At 39.9% G+C, this 23737-nt stretch overlaps 1 pseudogene; it reads left to right on the plus strand.

Annotated features, from left to right (window-relative positions):
- Positions 1–9228: 9228 nt before the first annotated feature.
- LOC132237966 (myosin regulatory light polypeptide 9-like) lies at positions 9229–9852 on the plus strand (annotated as a pseudogene).
- The last annotated feature ends 13885 nt before the right edge of the window (positions 9853–23737 follow it).

A 23737-nucleotide genomic window follows, 5' to 3' on the forward strand; every position in this document is an offset into this window, starting at 1 on the left:
CTCTAGTAAGTCTAGTTTGATAGTTGTCCTGGTGCTCTATCAAGAGTTGACCCAAACCCAAATAGCAATTGCTTATTCCCAGAGACCTGTGGGGTATTCTGCACTTCTCTTTTGAGGAAGAGAAAAGAAGAATGTGGTTTGCAGAAATATGCCACTTGGGAAATTTAGCTAGTTCGAGGTTTCCCAATGTAAATTCTGTAGGATTTCAGAGAAACAGGGCATGTTTCTCTTGTTCTGCCGTCATAAATCTGGGAAACACTGCTGTAATTCTGCCTCCTTGTAAAGTCCCATTACCTGTTAGCTTACTAAAGGTTCCAAAAATTCTTTGTAATATTGTGTAATACAGTGTGTTTTCCCAGCACTTATTTATAGCCCTTTGGGATGTGGTGGCTTAAATTATAAGGGCCTACAGAGCAAGTGCTCAGATACAAGTAACTAATGCCAGCCTCAAAAGGACAGTGGTCATTGGTGAATCATCTGGGAATGGTGGCTCAAAGTGGTCAGTCCGAAGTTTCAATTATTAATGCCTTGGATGAAGGTCCAGGGGACCTGTTCCTAACATTTGAACGTGACACTTAAACTAAATCTACATAATAAAAACTTTTTCTCTTAGTTATAGGGTAAATTCAGCCAATTAGGCAGAATTGAACCTTTTAAACCAGCGGTTCTCAACCTGTGGGTGCGACCCCTTTGGCGGTCGAACGACCCTTTCACAGGGGTCGCCTAAGACCATCCTGCATATCAGATATTTACATTACAATTCATAACAGTAGCAACACTACAGTTATGAAGTAGCAATGAAAATAATTTTATGGTTGGGTCACAACATGAGGAACTGTATTTAAAAGGCCAGAAGGTTGAGAACCACTGTATAAACAGCCCTAGAAAGCTTATTGCATACATAAACACTCACATGTACACATGTAATTCAGTATTCCTAAACATGGAAGCCATAATCTAAATGAGTGACTGAAGTTTGTGAGTTTGCTAATTCCTTGGGTGAAAGAATAAGAATCCAAGATAATATTGAACATTCAACAAATGGTAGAGTAGAAAAAGCAAGGAGTTAGTTGTTGTTTTTTTTAAATTTCTAAAATGTTTGTTGTTGAAAGTATTACATATGTCCCCATTTTCCCCTAATTAACCCCTTCTATCCCACCCTGGCCCCTCTCCCCAGGCCTTCACCACCCTATTGTCTGTGTTCATGGGTTATGCATATATTCATACAAATTCTTTGGTTGATCTTTTCCCACCCACCCTCCCACCCTGCCTTCCCTCTGAGATTCAACTGTCTGTTGAGTTAGTACTTCTTAGGATGAGGGACAGATTTAGGAGAATGTTGTTAAAAGGCAAGGAAGAAATTTAATAATATCTCAGCTTATGGAAAGAATCATCATGCTTCCAGATATATTCCTATTGTCTTATTTGAGAGGATCATGCTTGCTGTGATATTATATTGTATGTGGTGGAATATGAAAAGATTAGCAGCTCAGTCTTTGTCTTTGATATTTAACTTGAATTGGCAACAGCATTATAGACAGAATGGGATTCAGAAGTGGAAAAAGTGTCATGTTTGTATAAAATGGACAGATGATCTCCTACACTAAATTTCATGAATAATCTTCATAACCTCTTTCACCTTTTTTACCCATAAAAAACAATCAACTTTGTGCATGTATCCATTTTTCTAGAAAGTAACCTTCTAAATCTTCATCTTTGGCCTGTTCTGAATGGGTGTAAGCATCCTGGGGGTGTTCAACTAATGATGATAAAGAAGCTTAGATGGAGAATACAAAGTCAGACTAAAAATTAACAAGGTTATATTCGGATTCTTTTTTTTTAATAAGTCTTTATTGTTCAGATTATTATAGTTGTTCCTCTATTTTCTCCCCATAACTCCCCTCCACCCGTTTCTCACCCCATGCCCTTACCGCCCCCATTGTCCTCGTCCATAGGTGTTCAATTTTTGTCCAGTCTCTTCCTGCACCCCCCAACACCCCCTTCCCCCGAGAATTGTCAGTCCACTCCCTTTCTACACTCCTGATTCTATTATATTCACCAGTTTATTCTGTTCATATGTTTTATTCACTTGATTTTTAGATTCACTTGTTGATAGATGTGTATTTGTTGTCACTTTGTTGTTCATAATTTTTATCTTTATGTTTTTCTTCTTCTTCCTCTTCTTAAAGAATACCCTTCAACATTTCATAGAATACTGGTTTGGCGGTGATGAACTCCTTTAGCTTGTTCTTATCTGTGAAGCTCTTTATCTGACCTTCAATTCCAAATGATAGCTTTGCTGGGTAGAGTAATCTTGGTTGTAGGTTCTTGCTATTCATCACTTTGACTATTTCTTGTCACTCCCTACTGGCCTGCATAGTTTCTGTTGAGAAATCAGCTGACAGTCATATGGGTACTCCCTTGTAGGTAACTGACTTTTTTTCTCTTGCTGCTTTTAAGATTCTCTCTTTGTCTTTTGCCCTTGGCATTTTAATTATGATGTGTCTTGGTGTGGTCCTCTTTGGATTCCTTTGTTTGGGGTTCTCTGCGCTTCCTGGACTTGTAAGTCTATTTCTTTCAGCAGGTAGGGGGAGTTTTCCGTCATGATTTCTTCAAATAGGTTTTTAATATCTTGCTCTCTCTCTTCTTCTGACACCCCCATAATTCGGATGTTGGTACGCTTGAAGTTGTCCCAGAGGCTTCTTACACTATCTTCATATTTTTGGATTCTTTTTGCTTTTCCGGTTGGGTGTTTTTTGCTTCTTTGTATTTCAAATCTTTGACTTGATTCTTGGGATCCTCTAGTCTGCTGTTGGATCTCTGTATATTATTCTTTATTTTAGTCAGTGTATGCTTAACTTCTAATTGGTCCTTTTTCATATCCTTGAGGTTCTCACTAAATTTCTCGGAGTTTTCTAGAAGACTCTTAAGTAACCTTATAACCGTGGTTTTGAACTCTATATCCAGTAGTTCGCTTTCCTCCATTTCTTTCATTTGTGACATGTTTCTTTGTCTCCGCATTTTGGCTGCTTCCCTGTGTTGATAGAGTGGCTTTGTATGCTAGGTGTCCTATAGGGCCCAGTGGCTCAGCCTCCCCAGTCACCTGAGGTGGATGCTCTTGGTGCACCCCTTTGTGGGCTGTGTGCACAGTCTTGTTGCAGTTAAGCCTTGATTGCTGTTGGTATCACTGGGAGGAATTGACCTCCAGACCAATTGGCTGTGAAGACCAGTTGTGTCTACAATGGGAGAACTGCTGTGCTGGAAACACGCTTATGGGGCAGGACCTGCTTTAGTGGGGCTTTGGTGCTCACTGAGTCTGCCCCCTGAGTGTGTCTCTTATGGATCTGAAGAGCTGTAATCTGGTGTGGTCCACTCTGACCCCTGGGTATACTGGCTCTTGGATCTCCAAGGAGGTGCAAAGTCAGCCACTGCCTGAGGCCATCCAGCAGGAGCTACAGAGAGATCTTCCGATTGCTCCTCTTTGTTTAGGATTTGGAGGTGCCCAGATGAGGCGCCTCTGTGAAGCAGTGCAGGCTGCTGAGGAGCCTTAGGCCTTCTTTTGGAAGCTCTGGGGTTCTTTGACCCAGCTGCAGTTCGTTAGGTTAGGTTGCAAAAGGCCAGGCCATTCATATGCAAATGCCTCTGCACACAGCTTGGGTGGGATTGTAAATTGGGTGGGGCGGGGTCTCAGGGAATCACAGGGAGGTGCAAACAGCAATGGTTGCCCGTCGGCCCTTCCCCAGATAGGTCCCTGGGTCTCTGTCCCGCAGCCCATGCAGGAACAATGAATTCTGCCACCGTCTCTGAGAGAAAGCCACCCTCGCATTCCTGTCCCCATGCTAGACAGTCCAGTTTCTCCCCGTATGAGTCTGGGTCCCCAGAGTCTTGCCTGGAACTGGCATTCAGAACAGTTGGGAGTTTGTATCTCCCTCCTGATTGAAAAAGACCACAGTGTACCCAGTTGCCGGCCCGTTTTGCGTGCCTCCATACCTCCGCTCTTCCGCACCTCCTACCAGTCTAGGTGCGCTTTTCTCTTTCCTTCTAGTTGTCGAACTTCCACTCAGCCAGCCTTCCCGTGGTTCTGGATGATAGCCATTTTGCTTTTAGTTGTAGTTTTAATGTGGTTGTGCGAGGCAGCAAGTTCAGAGTTTTACGTATGCCACCATCTTGGTTCCTCTCCTATTCCGGATTCTTAATGCCTGGGCTTCTAGCAAAGCCAGATCTCACTTGCATTACTTCTAAGCTGTGTCTGGTTTGGTCTTTTAATGTATTTATTTTGTTTGCTTAAAGTTATTTACTCAAGTAGTTCTATTAAGTATTGCAATGCCAGTTATCCTGGCAATACCAAATATTTTGAAGACATTTACAGTCAAAGACATGTTTTGTTCTATTATCTCTCCCTTAGCTGTGGAAAAAGAAGACTTGTTACAAATAGCAGGATTAGTGGGTCACAAAATACTTTACAACTTATGCTAAATCATGAACTTCTCATTGCTGTTTTCATGGTTTGTCATGCATAACATTTTTAGCAAGTCTGGCCTGAGATTTATGCAAGTTATTATTAGTCATTAGTATACATAGGCCTTATCAAGTCAATGATGTCTGCTCACTTGTTGGATATATTCTTTAAATTTACAAAGTTTCTGTATAGCCTATAACTGGCGTAATATAGACTACATTAGTCTACATTCTTCTCAATATATTCCCAGAGTTATGACTTCCAAGAGCTTAGATGGGCTGCACTTACAATAACTTATTTCTCCAAATCCACTGGTGCTGCCACTGTTCTCCCAATCTCAGATAGAAACCTGAATGTTCTCTTTCAGTTGTCTCTTGTCCTGATACTTCTATTCCAACCATCACCAAGTTATACCAGAAATGGAATCACCTTTTCCTCACTACTTCCACTACCATAGCCTATCTCCTCTCTCCTGGTCAATTTAAAAGTGACAGTTCAAGATTTCACACACCAAGTTGCTAGCACACAGAGAGAATGAAAAAAGATCAGAGAGCTATCTCACAGTTTTCTCACAAATAAGGGCAGAAAGATAATATGGCCACCTGATGTACCATCAGAGTAATACAAGGATTCTACTAGGCACCAGAGCAGAGTGCTCTGGCGATAAAACCAAGATGGCAAAGGGCCTGGGATACTTTTAGGGCATCGAGTCAGTAGGCAGTTACTAGTGGGAAAGGTTTAAGGTTGTACAGAGAGAGGTGGCACCAGAACTGCCAAAAACAAGGTTCACTTCTTGTACAAACTTGCCTGGATCCAGGCTTGCAGGAGCTCATGGAAAGGTCAAAAGGACTGGGCAAGGCCCTGAGGCACCAATGCTCTTTTTTTTTTTTTTATCACCTCTCTTCTGTATTTATTTATTTATTTATTTATTTATTTATTTAATGCTGTTGACATTTTATTTTTTATTTATTTATTTATTTTTTTATTTATTGCTTAAAGTATTACAAAGGGTATTACATATGTGTCCATTTTTTCCCCCGCCCTAGACAGTCTCCTAGCCTCCCCTATCCCCCAGTGTCTTATGTCCATTGGTTATGCTTATATGCATGCATACAAGTCCTTTAGTTGATCTCTCTTCTGTATTTATTGTACTTCACCTACAGTACTCTCCTAGTCTCACTGACCTTGCCCCACATATTCCTCTTTGCTCTAGAAGTCTATTTTAATGTAAAGAAATCCAAAAGTATCAAGTTTTTAAAAGAAAATGACTGTTTTGTACTAAGTCCCAAACCCATCATGTCTGGTTAAATCCTGGGCTTATATCTTAACATTCAAATATGCAGAGGCAACCAAAGAGTACTTTAGGATTGGTCCCTGGAACTTAGGCCAGGCAAAGCTGCCTCAACCTCATTTGTCAAAGGTATAAAGAATTGCTAGTTAGGCACCACTTCCTTTACCTGCCTTTGCATTTATCCATGAACACAAACCTTTTTTATTGAATACCACTTGCTATAACTTAAAATTTGATAAGATGACCTAATTTCAACTCCATGTAAGAGAGCACAGCTACCAGAACTCTTACATTCCAGAGCCAACCGCATTACGATCTACCTGTGCTATTATTGTAGGCAGGTCAGCTTCTTGGAGCCTTACTACTTCATCTGAAAAATAGGAATACTAGCTGCTCCCCTTTTACACATGGCAGCATTGAGTATCAAGCCATGTAGAAGATGAGAACATTCTTTTTGTAAGATGTCTATATTATGATACAAAAATAAGGTATTATAATAATTTTAGTAATTATAATTGTTAGTAGTAATAATAATTTTTATTATCAATAACAGTAGTAACTATGAGAAATAGTTTATTTTCACACAGTCTTGTGACATAATCCCCAAAGACTAATATACAAGTATCTTAGTGAACATTAATAGGTCCATCCATCTGGTACATCACTAAGTTCAATAACAGGCAGAGACAGAGATAGGAGAAACGGTGGTAAAAAGAAAAAGAGAAGGGAGAGAGAGAAAAGTTGAGGAGGAAAAAGGGAGACAGAGCAGATGGAGAGAAAGGGACAAAGGGAAGTGAGAGAAGTAGGGAGGATGAGAAGAGAAAGGCAACCTTCACTGCCTTCCTTTCACCTCCTGAAACTACCTTTATTAGAGTTACTAAGAGGCAGTCTTCAGAGGGATTTTTCCATAAGAAGTCATTGAAATCATTAACTGAACTGGATAATCATGTTTTGGATAGATCTGGCCTTACATGGCCCCTCAAGAAGGAGATGCAAAGAAGGCAATTTTAATGGCCAAAAAAATAAAATTTAAAAAATGAGCAAGGAAATAACCTTGCTCAGTGGTTAGCCACTATTTTGCATGAGATCCAACTTAGGGGTAAAATGTTTATGGCATCATTTTTTTAATACCGTAAATGAAGTCCCCTGGGGAAAATGTATATTTTTACTATATATATATTACCCATCTGTTAAACAGAAAAATGTCAATGAGCAAATTGACACAGCTTCTTAGGCACTGAATTGCTAATTTCTGAGCATAGCTGAAAAGTAACAAAGCAGATGTCGTTTTTGGATTTTTTATTTTGATTAGCATTTGGAGAACTGGTATGGTGAAGGTAGTTGGGGTTCAGAAGAGGGGATAAGGGGAAAAGAACAAATGCATCAAATAGTTATTGAAATATTCAGATTTTCCATATTTCCTCTCTATGGAAGAAAGTCAAAGTTTAACTTTTGTGGTATATCATAGAATTTTTTCTTGGTGGTGGTGGATGCAGAAAAACATCTTAAAACATACCCAGGCTGACTCATAAGAAGCAATACCCAAGACCCATTTCTCTCTCTCTCTCTCTCTCTCTCTCTCTCTCTCTCTCTCTCTCTCTCTCCCACACACACATACATACATACACACACACACACACACTCATACATCTTTAAGTTTTTTAGGTTTATTTTTAATTTATTTTTATTTCTCGTGTACAAAAGACCAGAATTATACTCCTCCTCTTTTTTAAAAAAGTACATTTTATTGATTTTTTACAGAGAGTAAGGGAGAGAGATAGCAAGCTAGAAACATCGATGAGAGAGAAACATCCGTCAGCTGCCTCCTGCACACCCTCTACTGGGGATGTGCCCACAACCACGGTACATGCCCTTGACCGGAATCGAACCTGGGACCCTTCAGTCCGATGCTCTATCCACTGAGCCAAATCAGTCAGGGCTACACTCCTCCTCTTTATGTGTTATGGAAGAAGGTTTAGGTGCAATATTAGGGGAGTTGGTTTAATAACCTTTTATGTGCCAAAAGAAGTAAAAAGTCTAACCCATGGGATGCTTCGTGCTTTCTTATTGTCTTGAATTGTGTAGACGGGGTTTTTTCCTTAAAATAGATGTTTTCATATATATACATATATATATATATATTCATATATATATGTTTTCATATATATATATATATATATATATATATGAAACACAATAGATTGGTGAGCATAAAAGCAAGGCTGCACATTTGCAAAGAGCTAAGACACATGACCCCAAATAAAAAGGGGACTGGGCTGGTTTCAGCTGAAAGAACAACAATCATTTAAGACAGCAGTCTGCCCTTTCAGCTGAAAATGTGGGAAATGGAGTGGTACAAATGAGGGTCTTCCTTGACTGTCCCAAATATCTGTAGGATAATTAATGTGCCCTTCACCCTGCTTAATGGAAGCTACTGCTCCACTTCATTTAAATTCAAACAGTAGAAATAGGGGAAGAAGGAGATTTTATATATATAATGTTGTTTTTATTATAAAGTAATTCATGAGAAAAAATGTTTTAAATTAATGTACATTGTAGAAAATGACAATGTACAAAAAAGATAAGGAAGAAAATAAAAATAGTTTAGAATTTCACCACCTGGGGAGATGTGTGCTGATAATATTTTTTTTTTCCTAGTATTTTTTGTTCTTTAACTCTAGACTGTCTTTGCTTAGTATAAGAAGAAAACTGTCATTTGATGTTTGATGCTTTCAGCACTGCTAGGCAAGAAATTCATAAAAAATGCAAAAATAAGAGAAACAATAAGTGTACCCATTTGAACTGTGGGAAGCTGTGCCAGCCTCCAGAACCAAATATTCAAAGAAAGAAAGCAGTTGTGACAAATCAGCAGAGTGGAGGGGGGAGAACACAGAAAACATTCCGTCCTAGTGCTGTTTTACTGGTCCCGCACTCCTTGACCTTAGGAAAATTATTTTCCTTTTTTTTCATCTGTAAAATAGGGGAGTGCAGTTTAGCAATTCCACAAACATTATAAGGTATTTTGCCGTGTTAGAGACCAGAGATGACAGGCAGGAAACTTCTAGTCTAATCTACTGGGTTTTGCAACTTAGAAATAAAATGTAGGCAAACTTTCATAATATTCCTGAAGTTCCTCCTGAGATTTAAAAGAAGATAATTTGCAAATTCTTGGTTTAGTTGCCAAGAAACATGCCCCAAAATAAAAATGGGACTGAGCTGGTTTCAGCTGAAAGAACAACAGTCATTTAAGACAACATCTGCCCTTTCGGCTGAAAATATGGGAAATGGAGTGGCACAAATGAGGGTCTTCCTTGACTGACCCAAAGTTCCTCAGGTCCTGAAATTCAGAAATACAGCATCACCCAAAGTCAAGTGCTTCTTTAAGATACCACCACACTGGGTGTAGAAGGGTGGCAATAGCTGCAGCAAGGGCAGTGAGAAGGGTCACTGAAGTTCTTGGATTCTCACAGCTGTGCAGGGATCTGCCACCATGTCGAGCAGAAGGGCAAAGATCAAGACCACCATGAAGCCACGCATCCCCCACCCCCCGCCACATGCAACATCCAGTATGTTTGCCATGTTTGACCAGACACAGATTCAGGAGTTCAAAGAGCCCTTCAGCATGATTGATCAGAACAGAGATGGTTTCGTTAACAAGGAAGATTTGCATGGCATGCTTATCTCCCTGGAGAAGAATTCAACTGAGGAGTATCTAGATGTCATAATGCATGAGGCTCCTGGTTTCATAATTTCACCATGTTTGTCTTAATGTTTGTTGAAAACTTAAATGGCACAGATCCAGAAGATGTCATCAGAAATGCTTTTGCTTGCTTTGATGAAGAAGCAACTGGCACTACTCAGGAAGATTACCTGAGAGAGCAGCTGACAACAATGGGAAATCGGTTTATAGTCGAGGAAGTGGATGAGCTGTACAGAGAAGCACCTATGGACAAAAAAAGAAATTTCAATTACATTGAGTTCATGCGCATTTTTAAACATGGAGCAAAAGACAAAGATGACTGAAAAAGAACTCCATATTGTAGCCAACCGTTCCTTATCACTCCTTTGGGTACTTCTGAGACTTTCTCTTAGAGCCTATATCATGCCCTGAGCTTTACAGCTTTTATCTTTCTCATAGTATTTATCCTCAGCTATTTCGGGTACATGCATCTTTATAATCAGACTGGAAGCTGACTTTTTGTCATTTTCAAAATTGGAAATAGGGTAATTTAACTTATCAGCCACTCCCAATAAACTGCAATCTATACAGAGTTAAAACAGGATGGGGCAAAAGTAGGTTTCCAGTTGTGAGTACATTAAACACAGAGTTTATTCTTGTATTATTTATTAATTATTGTATTATCTTTCATATGAACAACTATAAACCTACTTTTGCTTCACCCTGTATATTTTTTCAGAGAAAGTTATTCACTGATTTTTTTCTGAACAATAAACTTTCTGATAAAAATTAAAAAACAAAACAAAACACAATACCACCCTAAACCAGTATTAGTCATTCTTATGCTGAGAGCAAATTTGTTGAGAGTCTTGGAGAATCCCACTTTCAAAGCAAATGGAAATCAGAGCTGAATATCCTGTCAATTCAATTATATATTCCCTAAATACCAAAGGCCAACCTGTCACAAAATTGGACAGTAAAAATCTATCCTTTCTATTCTAAAAACCTATCTATTCTAATCTCCCTCCTAATCCTTCTTTCCTCAACCAGTTTCACCCTAATCTAGGAATTGAGCAAGTTTAAAATTTCTCTTCCATTTCTTATGAAAAGGTATTGAAAAGTAGTAGAGGTAAATCGTTTACAGCTTAGTGTGTTTCTCCCAAGAAAATGTGTAAAAAATTTGTAAATGTAATTGTTTAACAAAAGTTTTTCTTTCTGTTGAAGGAATTTTACATGTCAGTAAGTAGGTGGAGAAATGTATATTTAGAGGCAAGACAAAAGGACCTTCTTCATATCCCTAAATTTATGCCAGATCTGAGGAGCATTTGTCCAAGAGTCTTTCAAATGCTGGAACAATATAGATTATGTCTCTACTATGTCTCTAATATGCCTCCAAATTTCACTAATTAGGACCTCTTCTCTCTTCTCCCTCACTTGGAGCTACATTTGAACATAGTTGTAACAACTGTCCGAAAGACTTCCTCATTATGACAAGCGCTAAAAGAAATGTAATATCAAAGAACCATTTCAAGGGGCAGAGAGGAAATTGTTTGCTTATCTTGTGTTTTTGTAGTAAGAATTTAGGGAAGATGTCTCAATTTAAATGAATTATAAATTGAATTTGGAATTGATATATTTACAAAGAAATTATTCTTTCAGATCACTGTTGTCCAACAGAATTTCCGTAATAATGGAAATGATCTATAACTGCAGTCTAATGGGTTGTTACCAGCTCATGTGGTTATTGAGCACTCAAAAATGGCACTTGAAAATCACAAACTAAATTTTTAATTTTTATTTAATTTTAATTAATTTAAATTTATATAGCCACATGTGGCTAATGGATACTGCATTAAAACAGTTCCAGATGATTCTTTATGCTCTTCTGACCCTGACAAGGAAACTTTATCCAAGTAGGGTGAATATGTCTTTAGAATTTCAGGTCTATTATAATTACATTAGTTGTCAAGTCAAAAGCAGTTGCTATTGAACAAACCAGAAGATCTACAGGATTGCCGTGGAGTCCCTATTGGGAAAGCACAGGGCAAACCAGTATGACTAGACTCAGGCCTAAGCTCATTCTTCAAAGTGATCCTGATAATGCCAACTTAATGCTTATGTTTCTACGAGCTCGTCTCTACTGGGAGTTTTTCATATTTCTACGTCAACACTTGTTATAGGATACCTTGAAAAGATAGCCTGTGACCAGAATTGCGATTTCAACAGTTCTTTCTGGCTAGTGGAACTGGAGGACGAGGACTATTGTCTGTTGTTCTTAAGCAAGACCTTTGGGGCCCTTTCAAGAAGCAGCTTGAGCGCTCTTCCTCTCAGGACCATGTCAGCACCTTTGCCTTACCCTCCTCTTCCCCCTGGCATGTTAGCTTTGCCTTTCTCTCTCCAAAGCACCAAGGGCCCTTCTCCTGACTCTGTAACTTGACTCCTGAGCCAACCTAGCCCAGCTGGCTCACTTCTACCACTTTGTGTAACTTTCTAAATAAACTTTATCTTATAGTTTGAAAAAATAATAAACAGCAGTAGTTTGAATATCTATTATGAGGAAGGAGCATTATACAGTGTCTACAGGCTCTTAGTTGAAAATTTGGTTTTTGATCATTATAGTTTGTCAGAAATCCTTCCTTGAGAATTATGCTCGCTGACTCCTCTCATATGCGTTTCTATTAAAAAAAAAAAAAAAAGACAGAAAAAAATGAAGGAAAAGCTTTCTCATCAGTGTTTCAAATAAGATTATGATGAGATATTAACACTGACCCTTAACTTCTACCCTGATTGAAACATTAAGGGGGTCCAACCATTGCTCCTGTCTCTTTGGAATGTTAAGCTTGCTCGGGCCTCAGTTACCTATTATTTGTAGCCCAAAGTCCTGTGAGCTCCAGTAGCTGTAGAGGCCACTGTTTGCAACAGCAACTATGCATGGAGATACCTGGCCAGCTTTGATATACCTACCCTCATTGCCATGTGGAAAGAATTGAATTCATTAGAAGTTATAAAATATTTATCTTGAGGGTTTAAAATATATAATTCTTCCTTTGGTTATAAAAGACTAAGTAGCCTAGAAAGGAGGCCCAGGTTGAAATTTAGATGAACTAAAGTTTTGGGCAAGGCTGCTAGGTTTTCTGTGTTGTGAGGAAAGTGGTCAGGAAATTGAGGAAGAATACTGTTTTAGACAATAACAGCTGCTGGTATAAATAAAAACAGGTGATGGAACTCACTTCCTAGTCAGGAGCCCAGAGAAAGGAACCCTCAATTGGATCCTTTCTCGGTTTAAGATTGAAATTAGCAGAGAAGTATTGTTAATTGCCTTCAACAATTGGCTGGCTTGCTTTTCTTTCCTCACCCAAATCTATATAAGGTTGTGGGCCTTGCTTTTCATAGTACAATAGATTAAAAATCTCATGTAAAGCCCATGTTATATAATCCCTTTACTTACAAAAGGACAGCTTGTTATAACTAGAACTCCTGACCCAGAGCTTACTTCAGACAAAGTTCCTGTTTACACAGCAGTGACCAAACCCCTATTTGTTCCGTTTCCTTCTCCTTTCTATAATGAAATGAAAGGAGTTGGGGACTCAAAATTGTGCCAAGAATATGTAGCCCTAAGGATCTTGGGATAGCCCTGTCTTACACTATGTTGTGTTTATGATTCAGTTCAGCAAATATTTACTAAGTGATTACAAAGTCCAAGCCCTAGTGCTAGATGTTACAATAGCGGATAAGAGCCTCACACATGGTTGCAGCTAGGATTCACTGTAAAAAGTGCTTTCATCTCCACCAGAACAAGACAGCATGGGGAACTCGTACCAATACATATTTTTAATTCAGTACAGTTAACCCACATTTGCTCATCTTTTATTTTTTTAATAGCTGATTACAAGTTTCCTCTTATATCTTCCTAACATCCTTGCCTGTTGTCTCTGCTTAAAGTTGAGTATGAGATTTTGGGAAAGGACTAAGAAAGCCTAGGGTGTGCCCCACAAGCAAATCTTGCACAGTTTCTGTATATGGGGATTAGGAGAAGGATGACTGATTCTTGACATTCTGGTCTGACTTTGGGCCTGGTTTGAGAGTGTGGGGAAAGAAGGAAAAGGGAGTATAACTTAAAACAATGCAGAGTTGTTTATATACAATCTGGCCCCTGCTTATTGAGATTATCTGACCCCTCTCACTGCTATGGAACACACACACGCACATGCACACACACACGCACACATTAATATTGTCAAGCCACACTGTCTCTTCAGATCATGCCCTCCTCCCAATATTTCATTTGGATGCTCTTCACTGTCTCCATCCTAGTCTAAGTCAGCCTCATTTCTTTGCCTGGACTCTAGGCAAGCTTCAGTAGCCTGATGACTGGCCTTTCCACACCTATATTTGGCTCACATTGATCCTTTATTCTGCACCGAGAATAACCTTTCAAAAATGTGTTGCTTCCTGGGTAATGACCCAAATCATGAATGTGGCATACAAGGCCGTGCACAAAGAGGCTTTCTCCCACCTCCTTAGCCTTCTCACTCTTTCTGGGCCACCCACACTGGTGCAACCACCAGTCTTATTTTTCCTGCCCTCAACCTAACCCTAGCCCCTACACCCCTGCTTTTCCTTCAGAGCTCAGCTCAAATGTCACTTTCTCAAGGACAACTTCCCTAATATGCCAGACTCAGTGAGGGTCCACATCAGAAATTCCCCTGGCATCGTACACTTGTTCACATTGTGTAATATGGTTGTAATTATATAATTAGTTAAAGCCTATCTCCCTAGTTAGAATATAATCTTAGTGAAGTCGAAGACCATGACTATCTTGTTCACTGCTCTATCCCCAACACCTATCACAGTGCCCAGCACAAGGGGGGACTCATTAAATAGTCATTGAATGAATGGACACTCGTGTTCTAGAGATGCACACAACCCCTTCCCTGACATACTGGTTCTGGAGCAGAGAGAACCTGTCCTGTTATTATAACCCCTGTATTGTTATCCTTTTAACTTTGGCTTGGTTATTTTTATCCTCTGTGCTTTTACCTTTTATTTACAAAAGACGAGGAAGAACTCTTAGGTGGAATCGTAGCTGGAGTGTTCTCAGAACATACCCTGTCCTTTCTCATTTCTTTTTTTATACGGAAACCACCAACTGTTTTGAGTAAAAAGTCTTGTATTCTGATTCTCAGTCAGGTGAAGTACAATTAATTATACAATTTTCAGCTGTTTTGAATTAATTTCACTAAAATTCCTTAGGAAGTACTTTAATGGATATCAGTGATACTGCCTTCCCTAAAGGCTCTTTCCTAAGAACTGGTATTCCCCTCCCCTGCTACCATCCACATGACTACAGGCAGAGCTTTTCTGTGCTTACATAATCCCCCTCCCCTGGTGACACTGGGTGGGTTCAGAGATAGACACCTGGCATAAGCCAGTACCATCAGAGGCATTCTCTGGATTTTTCAAACTGAAATCAAGAGAGTCAGCCACGTAGTTGTTAAAGGACACTGCCCCCACATTCTGTTGGTGTCCATGTTTCTACTTTGTAGGGAAATCCTGTCTGCAGTGAGAGCAGATAAAGCTGACAAGCGGAGAGGAGCCAAGAGGAATTTTGGTGGGAGTGGAGTTCCTGCAGCTGTTCTGAGGCCCCACTGCAGCCCTGCCCATCTCTTAATTTTTTTTTTTAACTCTTCCTTGGAATCCATAAGCCAATAATTTCTATTTTTTGCCAGAGCTAATTCCCATTAGATTTCTGTCTCTTGCTATTAAAAGAATTTCCATATCATTGACAAAAGGAAATATATAGAATACATGTTCAAAAAGTAGTAGATTTATATTTTAGTAATCTCTATTTTATCATACCATACACAAATCCTCTCAGTTCCCCCACTGTTAGCAATTCAAAAAATCAGAAAGTTACTGCATTTTTTATTATGTGATTTTTTAAAAAACTTAGATTGCATAATTTAGTATTGGTCGTGGGAGAGGCAAGACAAATCTGAAAAAGTAAATTGAGATTAGAACATATAGGGCCTTAAATATCATGTTAAGAAGTGTGAACGTTATTTTATAGGTAGAGGGGGTCAAATTGGAAAGTTTCAAGCAGAGAGGTGATATGTTTGGATCTTTAAAATACTTGAATAGATAGTTTTGATGGCAATGTGAAACTTAAATTAAAATGAAGAAAATTGTGCTTATTCTTGATAACCAATCACTTAAAGGTTATTTCAGTTATCCAAGACTGAATTGATGAGGAACTCACCTAAGATAGCTAAGATTTGGAAACAGCCCATAAGCAGATGAGTGGATAAAAAAGGCTGTGGTACATTTACACTATGGAATACAATGCAGCTGTAATAAAAAAAAAGAAAAAGAAAAAGAAAAAAAGAAGGAACTCTTAACCATTTGCAACAGCATGGATGGACCTGGTGAGTATTATGCTAAGCAAAATAAGCCAGTCAGAGAAAGCTAAGTATCACATGATCTCACTCATATGTGGAATCTAATGAACAAAATAAACTGATGAACAAAATAGATCCAGAGACATAGAAGCATGGGACAGACTGACGAATTAGAGAGGGAAGGCGAGGAGGAGGGATATTAACTGTAGAACTAATATGCATACTAGAGGCCTGATGCACGAAATTTGTGCATGGGTAGGTTCCCTAGGCCTGGCATACAATCAGGACCAATTGTCAGGCCAACTAGCGGGGCAATCAAGGAGCCCCGGCTGGCACCCGCCTTGGCTGGCTCTCCTCTCCCTTCTCCTCCCCCCCTTCTCCTCTCCCTCCTTCCTGCCCCCCTTCTCCTCTCCCCCTTCTCCTCACCCCCCTCCTCCTCTCTCCATGCCCTTGACCAGAATCGAACCTGGTTACCCTTCAGGCCACAGGCCAACACTCTATCCATTAAGCCAAACCAGTCAGGGCTGTTTAGAGGGAAGATAAAACAACCTCAAAAAGAACTGTTTTTAATTTCCAATTGAGGGGTTATTTTAAAGCAAATAGATGAACCTGGTGAAAGGGAGAAAGGGAGAAAAAGAGTGAGGAGGGAGTGTGGGAAAGAGAGGCTTTGTAATGACTTCCATGTGAGGACAGCCTGGGACCCCTTTCTCCAACCTCATCTCCTTCCATCCTTTCTTTCACTTTATGGTTGAAATTCCCCAACTTGTACACTATTTCAAGCCTCTGGGGTCTTACTTGGACTGCTCTGTGTCCAAGTAGAGTTCTTTTTCCCTCCTTTTAGTACGGATTCAAAACCCTCTGCCTTTCTCCTTTCCTTCTTGTAGCAGTTCTCAACCTGTGGGTCGCGACCCTTTCACAGGGGTCGCCTAAGACCATCGGAAAACACATATATAATTACGTATTGTTTTTGTGATTAATTACTATGCTTTAATTATGTTCAATTTGTAACAATGAAATTGGGGGTCACCACAACATGAGGAACTGTATTAAAGGGTCGCGGCATTAGGAAGGTTGAGAACCACTGGGGAAAAAGAAAAGAGAAGAGCCCTGACAGGTTTGGCTCAGTTGCTAGAGCGTTGGCCTGCGGACTGAAGGGTCCCAGGTTCGATTCTGGTCAAGGGCATGTACTCTAGGAGAGTCTTTCTAATTACCTTTTCCTGCCTGTGTGAGGTACCCTCCCCTGGGGCCCAGTGCTATCCTGTGCTTATCTCTGTCATGGTTCTAGTCATATTGGATGGAAATAATCACCCTGATCCTCTTTTCTAATGAGATTGTGGACTCCTCAAGGACAGGAAGGTCTCTTACTCATTTTTTAAAATATATTTTTTATTGATTTCAGAGAGGAAGGGAGAGGGAGAGAGAGATAGAAACATGAGTGATGAGAATCATTGATTGACTGCCTCCTGCATGCCCTCTACTGGGGATCAAGCCTGCAACCCAGGCCTATGCCTTTGACTGGAATTGAACCCAGGACCCTTTATTCTGCAAGCCAATGCTCTATCCACTTAGCCAAACCATATAGGGTGATGACTCAGCACTACTAACATGTGGGGACAGATAAGATGTTGGGCTTGTCTTATTTCACTCCTTCTTCCATTCCCACGTGGAATCTTGGGTTGTCAGCCATGTCTCTTGCTTTCTTCTCTATTCATTGAACACCAGGTTCATCTATTTCAGTGGTTCTCAACCTTGGCTGCCTCCAGAATGAGGCCCAGAAATCAGGATTTTAAAAAGATTTCCAGGTGATTGTAATGTGCAGCCAAGGTTGAGAACCACTGTTGTAAATGATCCTTATTCATCACATATGCAACTTTGGTATTGGTTTGTTTAGTACAATCACCCAGGAGGGAGGAGACAAGGGAGAGAATACAATAAATCTAACTTTGTTGAACTATTCATTGGTTTCTGGTGATTTTTTACTATTGGGTTTGATTTCAAGAAATAGTTCCTAAGGAAAAAAACATTGAGAATGGACTCCCTCCAAAAGAAAAAAGAAAACATACTCCCCAAATGGTGTAGAAAGAAGTATGTTCATGTACTCCACAATGAGCCATAAAATCATTCTTCTCTGGTGAAAATCTTCATGGGCCTTAGTAGAAATCAGTGGACCAAAGACACTCAAGGCCAGAGATGGTGGCTTTCAAGATGAACTCTGATCCGACGCTTCTTCCCATTCTCTTTCGTGTTGGTTCTCTATGGTGTGGAAGGAACTTGGAAGGGAAGAGAGAATTTTCAGCGAGTGTAGAAAAGAATAGATTCAGACCACGGTGGTAATTTATTTTACTGTGTTCAGATTGTCCCTCCATCCTTTCTGTGTCACACTCCCTTCCAGGTTCCTATATCCCCAGGTTTCCCTTCGATGCTAATGAGAAATGAGCTCCATCCTTAACCTTCTGGCTTCTTTACCCTCTTTCCCATAACCACCCAGGTCACATCAGTTCTTTCCCTCTATTCTGCTCAGCTTTCCCCAACCCAGTGGTCGGCAAACTCATGAGTCAACAGAGCCAAATACCAATAGCACAACGATTGAAATTTCTTTTGAGAGCCAAATTTTTTAAACTTAAACTATATAGGTAGGTACATTGTTATTAACTTAATTAGGGTACTCCTAAGCTGGCCTTTGCTAAAAACATCCTCAGTCTGATTGAGGTACGTTCGCTGAGGTCGACCCCTTCCAACTCTCCCATCCACATTCGTCTTGTATACTTGTTTCGTCTATCTCCTTTCGTTAATCCTCTCTATATGTCCAAACCATCTCAACATACCTTTCTTAATCCTCAACACTACATTTGCTTTCACTCCACAACATTCCCTAAAATTAACTTAATAAACTTTACTTAAAGTTTTAAGTCTTAGTTAAACTATAGGTACATTGAATAAAACTTGATAGCATACTTAATAATGATATTATTTATTGATAAAATTAAATTCCTTACAATTTACCTTACAATATCCATAAAATTAAATCATGACAATGACTGGCAAACACTAATGTGAACAATGGCCTTGCATCTCCTTGGAAAGTTTGGGTAAGTCAGGTTTGTATGTTGTTGTTCTTAATTTTAGGCACAATTCCAGGTTCTCATCAATAAGATGACTTCTCAATTTACTCTTGATAAGGCTCATGCTTGAAAATGATTGTTCGCATAAATATGTAGACCCAAATAAGGAAAGAACAGCAAACGCTAGTTTTTTCAGTTGATTGTATGAGTCAGGAATACTATTCCAGGTGTTAAAAATCAACATATCTTCCTTCTCTAGGTCTTTCAAAGCAGACCACTTGTGCTGTGAACTAAGTTCACGTTTGTTTTTCTCCACTATTTCTATATCAGCACAAAGACGTTTAAATTTTGAGCTCCACAGTTCTTTGTTTTTTAAATCCTGCAATTGCATTTCAAAGTTGCCAATGTCAGTATTAAAGGGAGAAAAATTTAATTCTGTTACAGTAGCATTGAGAGGTTTTTTAACAAAGGCTAATGTCGCTTTGCTGTTTCTGAATTCCTGAAACCTGTTGAGAAAAGCTTCCCTCATATTTAAAAGTGTTGTTTTGAAATAGCAAATGTCAATATCAGAATTATTTTCTTGGCGATGTTTCAACAGGCTTGGAAAGTGAATCAAAGTTTCTCTTTCAAAATCTTGAGCAAAAAGAGATAATTTGTTTTCGAATGAAATAATTTCTTCTAACATCAAAAAAACCGTGTTTCCTTTCCCCTGTAGTTTACGATTAAGCTGATTTAGATGAGACGTAAAGTCTACCATGAAATAAAATTTTTGGATCCACTGATCGTTCCTTAGTTCTGGATAGTGAACACCCTTCTCAAGGAGAAATGCTTTAATTTCTGTTAATAAGGAAGCGAAACATTTCAAAACGTTTCCTCTTGATAGCCAACGTACCTTGTTATGCAGCTGAAGATCTGCGTACTCACTCTCCATTTCACCTAAAAATTCTTTAAATTGGTGATGATTAAGAGCTTTAGCTATAATGGAGTTGATAATAACCAATTCCATAACTTTGCAAATTTCTTCTGGAAATGTCTGCGCACAAAGCGCTTCTTGATGAATGATGCAATGGGAAGTAAGTATCTCGTGATTAATTTTTTCTTTCAAAATAGCAACAAACCCGTTTCTTACGCTGGTCATACTTTTCGACCCGTCAGTTGAAATTGAGACAATTTTATCGAGTGGAATATGATGTTTTTCAGTGCACTCAATTATAGCATTTGCTATATCCTCTCCACATGTTTGACCTTTGAGTGGCAATAATCCTGAAAGTTCTTCTTTAGGACCTGTAGATGAAATAAATCGTACAAACAGTGAAACTTGCGTTGTATCATTTATGCCACAAGACTCATCAACTGCTATTGATAAAGCTGAAACCAATTTAAGATCTTCGATTTGCTGGTTGGTTATATTTGAAGACATTTTGACTGTTCTATCTTTCACTGTTTTAGCAGACAATGGTAGCTCTTTAATTTTTTGTAGAATATCTGCTTTGTTCTTAAAATCCCAAAATAGCTCTTCGGATGCATTTATAAAAAAACTTTTTATGTATTTGCCGTCTGTATATGGTTTTCCTCTCTTAGCAATCTCTTGACTAACCACAAAACTTGCCATATTAACATTGTTGGAAGATTGCATCCAGTAATTAAATACAGAACTTGATTTTTCTTGACTCTTCTGAAGTTCCTCAACTGCTTTCTTCCTTGCATCACCGACAGGATATTTAGTACTAAATGACACGTGTTTAATTGTAAAGTGTCTCTCCAAATTTGATTTCTTGTTATGCACCAATTTTTCTTGACAAATAAGACAGGTCGGAAGGCCATTTAAGTTTTGAATAAACGTGAAAATCTCGGTCCATTCAACTTTAAATTCACGGTTTTCGTCTTCCGTTTTTCTTTGCTTCTTCTTGGTAGCCATGTCAAACAGGGCACCTAAAAAAAAATGTTTCATTTTATAATAATAAAGCCACCAACACAAAATAATTACAATTCTTAAATTGATGACAAAAATACCTGTAGGATTTGCAGCTGGTTGGAAAAATACAGGTAACTTTATGCTTCGAGTTAGGTACTTTTGTCACCTGTGAGCTATTTGCGTACGCGACTAGCACTAACCACTGCACATTAGACTGCTGGCTGACTGGCTCACTCAACTCGTGCATGAATCACGCACGCCTCCCGTGCGCTGTGTCTCCCATCCCCCGACCGACCGACCGACCGACCGACACCCCCCACTTCTTCTAACACCACCTCTTCAAAATAGACTCACCCAGGCTGAAAACCGACTTCTGCGCATGGGCCACGAAGTTTCAATCGCACTGTATGTGCGTGCCCGCACGTGGTATTTTGTGGAAGAGCCACACTCAAGGGGCCAAAGAGCCACATGTGGCTTGCGAGCCGCGGTTTGCTGACCACTGAACTAGGTGAACATTTCTGGCTTTCAGATAAGGAAACTGAGGAACAGAAAGGACAAATGATTGGCCCAAGTTCACAGCCAACCCAAGGCTAAAATTCAAGATTCCTCTCATTTTCATTTCCCCTCCTTCCTGTCTCCTTCCTTCCTTCCTTCCTTCCTTCCTTCCTTCCTTCCTTCCTTCCTTCCTTCCTTCCTTCCTTCCTTCATCTCTTCCTTTCTTTTTCCCTTCCTTCCCTCCATCTTTCCTTTCTACTGCCGGGAGCCGGTCCATCCTTGCTGTTTCAAGGGACCTGGCATATATGGCATACGGTTCTTAATATGTTTGCTCACCTTCTTGGCGCTGTGTTTTAACCAAGGTCACCTCTCCGAGAAAGGTTGAATCCCCAGGTAGGGATTTTCCCCTGAAGTTAGGGAGGGAATAAAACCCCTCAACTAAGTGCCAGGCGGGTAATTAATCACTTTAACTATGAACAATCATGCTTAAGCTACATAATCTTTACTCCCTGGAATGGAGATAAGAAACGCCCTAACCTTTGGAATAGAGATTGATAGGATTAGAATCAACTGGTATAAATACAGATGCAACAAGACAACAACAGACAGAATTCAGAAGACAGAAAGAGACAGAACTTAAGAAGAGAGCCAAGAAGACAGAACCTACACAGAACCTACAGACAGAAGAACTTTGCTGGAGAGAACACAGAACTCAAGAGACAGAACTTCAGAGACAGAACTTAGAACACAGATCTTAGAAGTCAGAACTCAGAAGACAGAACCTACGCGGAACCTGGAGATGGAGGAGCTTCGCTGGAGAGAACATGGCAAGGGATCCTGGACTGAACCTGACTGCAGAGGTTGGCAAGAGAGCCTGACTAGAATCTGGTGACCGAACCTGGCTGGAGATCTCAGACAGAACCTGGCTGGAGAACCTAGCGAGGGAACATGGCCACAGAACCTGGCTGGAGCTCCGAAGCAGAACCTCTCTGGAGATCCAGACCAGAACTTGGCTGGAGATCCTGGCTGTAGATCCTGGCTAGGCTGCTGATCAACTGAACGCTGTCTCCGTGTCATTCCTTCTTCGCCGACTCCGTCCACACCTTTGGGAACCCCTGGACCTGCTGGGGTTGGACCCTGGCATTCTACCTTCAGTTTCCACATGTATTATGAATCTGTTACGAAGCAGGGTGCTAAGAATATCCTATATAATAAAAGCATAGTGTGCAAATTGTCCCCTCAACCAGAGTTTTTCTGAGAGTTTCACCAGAGGGTGGGCTGGCGGGGGGAAGGAAGGGAGGCCCTGGCCAGCAGTGGCAGCAGGCAACAGCGGGGAGGGAGGGAGGCCCCAGCTGGCAGCTGGCAGCCGGCAGCTGCTGGGGACCCTACCAGTACACAAATTTCATGCACTGGCCGTACTTCCTTCATCCATTTTCAGGGAATTAATTTGTTAGAGAATGACCAAACAACTATGTAGGGGAACGTTCTCAATCCTCCACAAATTGACTCCCAATGTCATTGATTAATTATTGAAATTTGACTGGAAAATGCATTTGCAAATATGGAAACTTCCCATGACCAAGTTCAGATAATTTCATGAGAGAAAAGACCTCACAGATTCATAACTGTGAATTGTACTGCAAAAAACTTCAATAGGATATTGAAGGTGTTAATGTGTGTCCACCCCTAGTCCAAAACATTATCATTTGTGTGTATGTCATTGCACAAATTCTTTTTAAATTTTTTAAAAATATATTTTATTGATTATTTACAGAGAGGAAGGGAGAGGGATAGAGAGTTAGAAACATCAATGAGAGAAAAACACCGACCAGCTGCCTCCTGCACACCCCCCACTGGGGATGTGCCCACAACCAAGGTACATGCCCTTGACCAGAATCGAACCCGGGACCCTCCAGTCCGCAGGCTGACACTCTATCCACTGAGCTAAACCAGTCAAGCCTCATTGCACAAATTTTTATTGAGGACCAACTTGCCAGGGATGTACTAAGTACTGGGTTTAATATGGTAAAGAGAACAAATATGGTCCAATGGTTTCTGCTCTCACAAAGCTTATAGTCTACTATCTTTTTTTTTTAATTAAATCTTTATTGTTCAGATTATTACATTTGTTCCTCTTTTTCCCCCCCCCCATAACTCCCCTCCTCCCAGTTCCCGCCCCACCCTCGGCCCTCACTCCCCACCCACTGTCCTCATCCATAGGTGCACGATTTTTGTCCAGTCTCTTCCCACATCTCCCACACCCCTTTCCCCCCCAAGAATAGTCAGTCCATTCCCTTTCTATGTCCCTGATTCTATTATAATCAACAGTTCATTCTGTTCATCAGATTATTTATTCACTTGATTCTTAGATTCACTTGTTGATAGATGCATATTTGTTGTTCATAATGTGTATCTTTACCTTTTTCTTCCTCTTCCTC

This window comes from Myotis daubentonii, chromosome 7, assembly GCF_963259705.1.
Source record: "Myotis daubentonii chromosome 7, mMyoDau2.1, whole genome shotgun sequence".
Classification (NCBI taxonomy): Eukaryota; Metazoa; Chordata; class Mammalia; order Chiroptera; family Vespertilionidae; genus Myotis; species Myotis daubentonii.